We start from the raw sequence: 7,142 nt of genomic DNA, 5'->3' as shown, positions 1-7,142 counted from the left end.
GTTTAGAACTTAATTGCCCAAAGATCTGCAACAACTAAGAAGCAGAATAAATATTTGTATAGGAAACCTTCTTGAATCCCTCAAAACTAAATCTTGTGTTCCTCTTTTTTGTTCCCATTATAAACTCTGTGCTTACCTCTATAAATAATTATCTACCAGTTTCTACCTCTACCTTAATCCTGGAAAGATGTCCAGGGCCTTCCTCATCATTCTTCTTATACTTACTATACTAGATTATAATTGCTTGATTTCTTACCTGTCTCTACCACTGGACTCAAAGATCCTTAAAAATAGTGATTGTGTCTTACTCATATTTGTCCATAGCAACCAGTACAATTTCTACCACAGTGACAATTCTCCAATAATTTTTTTAAACATAAATTTATTACATGCACACATGTGCATGGGAGCCATATATAGATTATGAACTCCCCTGTAATATTTGTTAAATGCATGGCTACCCTACCTTTTGCCTTTGTGTTAGGCACTGTCTGCAATTCTCAGGTACTCCTTATTCTTGAACATTCTGTGCAAATATTGTTTCCTATAACAAGATTGCCTTTCTCCTGCCCACTCTCTACTTTTCAAATTCTCATTTGTTATTCCTAAGAGACCTGTTCAAATAACACACTATCAGGTAAAGCTCAAAACTTCCTTCTCTGGACTCTCACATGGATTTAATCCCACTTTTATCACTGTTTTATCTGTTTGTTCTCCCTTATGTCCCCTTTTCCAGAAGGTGAAACTCCAGTCAGGGATGCTGTTCTATGCATCCCCTACTCTAAACCAATTCTCAGCCCATAAGAGGCCTCAGTAAATTGAGTTTCATTGAGTATTTATTGGGGCTCATAGTAGTCTCAATAAATATTGCTGGTGACATGATAGAAGCATCTAGAAGCCACCAGCTCCTGTTCCCATGAACCAGCACAGCCTGACCAGTCTGAGTTGGCTGCCAAGGTGCAGAGGTCCCCCTTTATTCTCTATTCACTACCAGTTATGGCCCTGCTGTTGTGCTTTGGCTATTCACAGACCTTCTGAGTTGAGGCTCAAATATCTTACTTGGAGAAAATCAGAAACTCACAGAGCCTTTCTTCTTGGTATAATCAAATATATTTGCACACCCCTTTTTCTTCTGGCAAGTTTCACAGTTTTGTGTTGATCTGTTTAATGGGTCCCTCTTCCCAATGGAGAGAGCCCATTTCCATTTTCTTCACGGCTGTATCCCCAGCACCTGGCACAATGCGGGACACAGGGTACAAGCTACCTGGAGGAATGAATGAATGGTTACTGAAAATAAAAAACATTGTGAAGAGAAATGTTTCAGGAACAACCTGCCCTATAAGAAATAAAAGGTTGGCCGGGTGCGGTGGCTCACGCCTGTAATCCTAGCACTCTGGGAGGCCGAGGTGTGCGGATCCTTTGAGCTCAGGAGTTTGAGACCAGCCTGAGCAAGAGCGAGACCCCGTCTCTACTAAAAATAGAAAGAAATTATATGGACAGCTAAAAAATTATATATATATATATAAATATATATATACACATGTATATATATACATGTATACATATGTATACATATGTATATATATATATATACACATGTGTGTGTGTGTGTGTGTGTATATATATATATACACATATATATATACACATGTATATGTATATATAAAGTTAGCCAGGCACGGTGGCACATGCCTGTAGTCCCAGCAGTAGGATCGCTTGAGCCCAGGAGTTTGAGGTTGCTGTGAGCTAGGCTGACGCCATGGCACTCTAGCCCGGGCAACAGAGTGAGCAACAGAGTGAAACTCTGTCTGAAAAAAAAAAAAAAAAAAAAAAAGCCAACCAAAGGAAATCACAGATAGAAGTGAAACTAAAGACTTCTCATTTTGGTACCTAGTGTTGAGCCTTTAAGTTTCAGAATTGGAGTAATCATAGATCACTTCAACTTCAGTGAAACTGGAAGCTCTGTTCACACTGACTGGCTTTTGTTAAAATTCATAGGAATTAATATAATATTTTATGATTTGAGAAGCAACTTCGATTATATTTTTACTTATATCTTCCTTTTTAATTGTGAAAATAATACAAGCTGGTTATTAAAAATTTCCAATAATACAAAAGTATATGTTAGAAGGTCCTACTATACTTCAAAATTAAACTTTTGGCCGGGCATGGTGGCTCACACCTGTAATCATAACACTCTGGAAGACCCAGGTAGGAGGATCCCTTGAGGTCAGGAGTTTGAGACCAGGCTGAAAAAGAGTGAGACCCCGTCTCTACCAAAAATAGAAAAAATGAGCTGGTCGTGGTGGCTTGATTCAGCTCCTGGGGAATGGGAAGGGCGGATGGAGGGGCAGGCAGGAGAATTGCTTGAGCCCAGGAGTTTGAGGTTGCTGTGAGCTAGGCTGACACCACGGCACTCTAGCCCAGGCAACAGAGCAAGACTCTGTCTCAAAAAAAAAAATTAAACTTTTATGAACAATTTATTGTGATCCTTCTAGATTTTTTCCTATGCATACATACATATATATTTTACTAAAATTGGATTATACTATATATAACGTTTTGCAGTTTCTTGTTTAAACTTGGTAATATAACATGAACATCTTTACATGTCAGTGCACTTAGCACTAACTTTTTCTTCTTTTTAATTTTCTTTTTTTTTAGAGATGGGTCTTGATCTGTCACCCAGGCTGGCATCCAATGGCAATGCAATGATAGCTCACTGCAGCCTTGAACTCCAGGGCTCTAGTGCTCCTCCTGCCTCAGCCTCCTGAGTAGCTGGGGACTGCAGGCAAACACCACCACATCTGGCTAATTTTATTATTTTTTTGTAGAGAGGAGGGTCTTGTTATGTTGCTCAGGCTTGTCTGGAACTCTTGGCCTCAAGTGATCCTCCTGCTTTATCCTCTTGAGTAGCTCGCTTACAGACGCAAGCAACCATGCCTGGCAACTTATTATTTTTAAAAATTATTTAATAGTCCTTTGAAAGAATTTACCTTATTTAACCAATGCCTTATAGAAGGACATTTAGGTTGTATCTAATTTTCCTCTTAAAAGCTATGTAGTAATGGACATTTCTGAATCTAGAGAGTGTATTTGGAAAGGAAGGAGGGGGAAGTAGTGGAAAAATTATAGTAATATGCCAGTGGGTGAATCATTGAGCTAAGGATGTAGTTTAAAAGGAAGATATGGTAGAAATGATACTATTTATTGATCACTTATGATGAACCAGGACCTAGTTAGATGTGATCCATGCTGCCATTTGCCTTAATAGTGTTACTACTTTTACTACAGACTCAGATTAATCTGGACTCCACATAGCAGTGGAAAGAGCATGGGCTTTGGAGTTAGACCTGCGCTTGAATCCTAGCTGAATTAAATTCAGATTTATTCTGTAATATTAGATGCTGTTGCTGTGCATCTGTTGAGGATACAGAAGTAATTAAGACACAGTTTCCAACTCCAAATTTTTACAGCTTGAGGGACAAAACTGACATGATATCTATTTTGTTCTCTGCTGTGTTTTACCCTGCTTAGCCATAGTAGCCATTCAATAAATATTTGTCAAATGAATGAATTTCAAGACTGTGCCAGGTGCTGTGTTAGAAGCATGTACAGGGTGCTATCAGGTGGCTTTCCAAGAAGAAGCCACAGAAGTTGAGTCTGGCAAGTTGAATAGAATTCCAAGAGGTAGGGCCCTCCAGGTAGAAGCTGTTGCACAACCAGAGTTGCAAGTATGAAAATAAGCCAGAGTAGGGCATTTCCAAAAATGCAAAGAAAAGTGACTGTCACCACCCAGGCTGCTGGGAACCAAGGGAAGGTTGAGATCACATCACAAGGGCCTCAACACTGTGCTGGGGAGATTAGATGTTTATCCTGAGGGCTGTGGAAAGTCTTTTATTTTAGGCCGGAGAAAGACATGATTGGGTTTATGCTTTCGAAAGAGCCTTCTCATGACTCATGATCCTCTGGAAAAGAGATAAGGAAAATGAGACTCCTGGAAGAGATAGAAGCTAAGAAGCTATTGCAATAATCCAGGTGAAAGATGATGGTGGCTGGGACCACTCTGGCCGCCTTTCGGTTTCTCCTACACACCATGGTTCTCCCTGCTGAAGGTCATCATGAAAACTGTTTCTTCTGCCTAGAACACATGTCCTCTACCACTTTCTGCCACCAACTCTTACAAGCTTTTAAATCTCAGCCTAAATGTTACCTCACCTCCATAGGTGGCTGTTCTGACCTCCTACTTCCCTGTACTCTCCCTTATAACACTGATGTTAATTATAAATCAGTTATTTATAAGATTATTTGATTGATATCTGCCTCATGCACTGGACACTAGGTTTCATGAGGAACTGAATGAGTGAATAAATGAATGGGCAGGGAGAGGTAAAGCAACAAGAACGGATTCAAGAAGAGGATATAGAGCCGAGGAGACCCCGAGCAGTGCTGCCAATGCCCTGGTGGAGACACTGAGGTCAGCATCAGATTTGAAATATTTAAAGTGGATATAAAACTACTTCAACAATGCAGACAATTAAATGCATTGTTGGACAATGGTGCTATTGATAAAACATATCTCCTGATATCCTACACAACAAACAAATTTCTATCTGAATATATTCTGACTGTTCTTGACAACTATGCAGTCACAGTTATGATTGGTGGAGAGCCATATACTCTTGGACTTTTTGATACTGCAGAGCAAGAGGATTATGACAGATTATGACCACCAAGTTATCCACAAACCGATGTATTTCTAGTCTGTTTTTCAGTGGTTTCTCTGTCCTCATTTGAAAATGTGAAAGAAAAGTGGGTGCCTGAGATAATTCACTGCTGTCCAAAGACTCCTTTCTTGCTTTTCAGGACCCAAACTGATTACCCCTCTATAACTGAGAAACTTCCCAAGAACAAACAGAAGCCTGTTACTCCAGAGACTGCTGAAAAGCTGGCCGGTGACTTGAAGGCTGTCAAGTATGTGGCGTGTTCTGCACCCACACAGAAAGGCCTAAAGAATGTATTTGACCAAGCAATATTGGCTGTCCTGGAGAAGAGCCACAGGTGTGTGCTGCTGTGGAACATCTCTCCAGAGTCCTTTCTGCACAGCTGGTGTCAGCATTATACTAAAACCAATGTTTAAATCAAACTAAAGGTTAAAAATTAAAATTTGCTTTTGCAATAATGACAAAAAAAGAGGATATAGAATTGGGAGAATGTTGTGTTTAACTGTTCGTGAAGATAAGACAGAAAAACCGTCGATGATGACCCTGGTTTCTAATAATTTGGGCATTTGGGTGTATGCCGTTGGCATTCCCTGAGTTAGGAAACAGGCAGAGAAAAAAGCTGGTGGAACATGGAAATCATGAGTTCAGTTTAGGACATTGTGTTATTGTGAAATATATATTTCATCTTCTCATTTCCTGACATACAACTCCAAAAACTCTTGGAATCTCTGAAGGGATAAGTGTCTTTTTCTTGACTGATGACTGGGAAGTCATGGATAGCCTCAGGGTGGGAGCTGGTTGCCTAGGGGACCAAATTTGTGATTAAAGGCTTGGGATTTTTCAGCCCCACTGCTCCAACTTCTAGGGAGGAGAAAGGGGCTGAAGGTTAAATTGATCACCAGTGGCCAATGATTTAATTAATCATGCCTGTGTAATAAAACCTCCATAAAACCAAGAAAGACAAGTTGTCGGGAGTTTCTGAATAGCTCAACACATAGGGATTCCTAGAGGTGGTATGTCCAGGGAGGGTATAGAAGCTCCTTACCCCTTCCCCCATACCTCACCTTAGGCATCTCTTCTCCTGTATTCTGTGTATATCCTTTAAAATAAACCAGTAAACGTGTTTCCCTGAGTTCCATGACCCACTCTAGCAGACTCATTGACACCAAGGAGGAGGCCTTGGGAACTCCAATTTATAGCTGGTCAGTCAGAAGCACAGGTAAAACAACCTGGGGCCTGCTATTGACATCTGAAGTGGGGGACAGTCTTGTGGACTGAGCCCTCAACCTGTAAGATTTGACTCTCCAGGTAGGTAGCCTCAGAATTGAATTGAATTAAAGGACACCCAGCTGCTGCCCACTGAAGAATCCAATGCAGAATTTTTTTTTTTTTTTTTTTTTTTTGAGGACTGTGACCTGGAGCCACACCTAAGAAGCCTTGAGCAAGTAGACTGTCCAATGCAGGATTGACTGGTTGTTGGTGGGCAGAAATCCCCACACACTTCTTGATAACCTGAGGTCACAAAAGTCTTCTGTGTGGATTGTTGAGAGAATAGAAAAACCACTTTGGTTTTTTTCCTATATCCATGGAGACATGTAATGAGACATGTAGTGAGTATGCATCCCAGACCAAAAATTCATGTGGGCAAGAAATAAAATTCAGGTAAATTTCCACAATAAGCTCTATATTCCAGTGGTAACCGCAATCAACTTAGGTTTCCACCTTGCCTCCAGTTGTGTCTGATTTGGAGAGGGGTAGCTTGTATAGTGCTAAGGATTCAGGGAAAGACAGGGTTTCAAGTCACCTATCAATGTTGGAATCTGCTGAGAGATCTTTGTTCTTATTTGATGCCTATCATTGGCTCATAAATGTTACACTGTTGAGTCATCCCTTGTTTTTTTTTTTTTTTGGGTTTTTTTTTTTTTTTTTTGAGACAGGGTCTTGCTCTGTTGCCCGGGCTAGAGGGCTAGAATGCCGTGGTGTCAGCCTAGCTCACAGCAACCTCAGACTCCTGGGCTCAAGCAGTCCTCCTGCCTCAGTCCCCCTAATGGTGTGCTCCACCACACCTGGCTAATTTTTTCTATTTTTAGTAGAGTCAGGGTCTCACTCTTTGCTCAGGCTGAACTCAAACTCCTCAGCTCAAGCAATCCTCCTGCCTTGGCCTCCCAGAATGCTAGGATTACAGGCATGAGGCATTACACCTGGCCCAATAAACATTCTTATACATATATCTGGACATGACATTACTACCTAGTTATATATCAAATAACCTATCAGTCACTAAATCCTCACTTTATTTAAAGGTTTTTACGGTCATCTCACCATCCCCCATGTATACACCCTAATGTTTTTTCAGCAGTGAGTCTTTTGGTGAACAATAAAGGTTCTTGGCTTTTCATTTGTTTGGTTTCATACTAC

General features: G+C 40.6%; 1 pseudogene; it reads left to right on the top strand.

Moving 5' to 3' along the window:
• The first annotated feature begins 4,365 nt into the window (after positions 1 to 4,365).
• Positions 4,366 to 5,577, top strand: LOC123648045 (annotated as a pseudogene).
• Positions 5,578 to 7,142: the final 1,565 nt, after the last annotated feature.

This window comes from Lemur catta, chromosome 12, assembly GCF_020740605.2.
Source record: "Lemur catta isolate mLemCat1 chromosome 12, mLemCat1.pri, whole genome shotgun sequence".
Taxonomy (NCBI): Eukaryota; Metazoa; Chordata; class Mammalia; order Primates; family Lemuridae; genus Lemur; species Lemur catta.
This window is presented reverse-complemented; position numbering and strand designations above follow the sequence as displayed.